This window comes from Morone saxatilis, unplaced genomic scaffold, assembly GCF_004916995.1.
Source record: "Morone saxatilis isolate NCDOM2014 unplaced genomic scaffold, NCSU_SB_2.0 Contig16, whole genome shotgun sequence".
Lineage (NCBI taxonomy): Eukaryota > Metazoa > Chordata > Actinopteri > Moronidae > Morone > Morone saxatilis.
Window position 1 is genome coordinate 15,992,992 of NW_023339718.1, and position 340 is coordinate 15,993,331.

The window sequence follows — 340 nt, forward strand, 5'->3', positions numbered from 1 at the left end:
ACACACACACACCAACACACACATAACACGCGCAGCAAGAGGAGGATAGTCGGAGGATAGACACAGGGAGGAAGGAAAAGAAGGAGAGCGGACGGAGCTGCTGCCGGGCGAGCGGAATTTAATTTGGATTTTATTTAATATATGAGCCTTAAGTGACAGAGTTTTCTTCGGTTTAGTTGTTGCAAAACCGCCTCTGAAGTGGACTTTTTAATTCGTTGGGGGAGTTCTTCGTCCACTCTTCTGGTCTGTTTTTAAACTTTGGAAGAAAGAAAAGTGCGATAAAGGGAGAGACGTTGAGGTTTCCTCAGCTTCAGCTGTCCCGTTTGGATAAAAGGAAGAG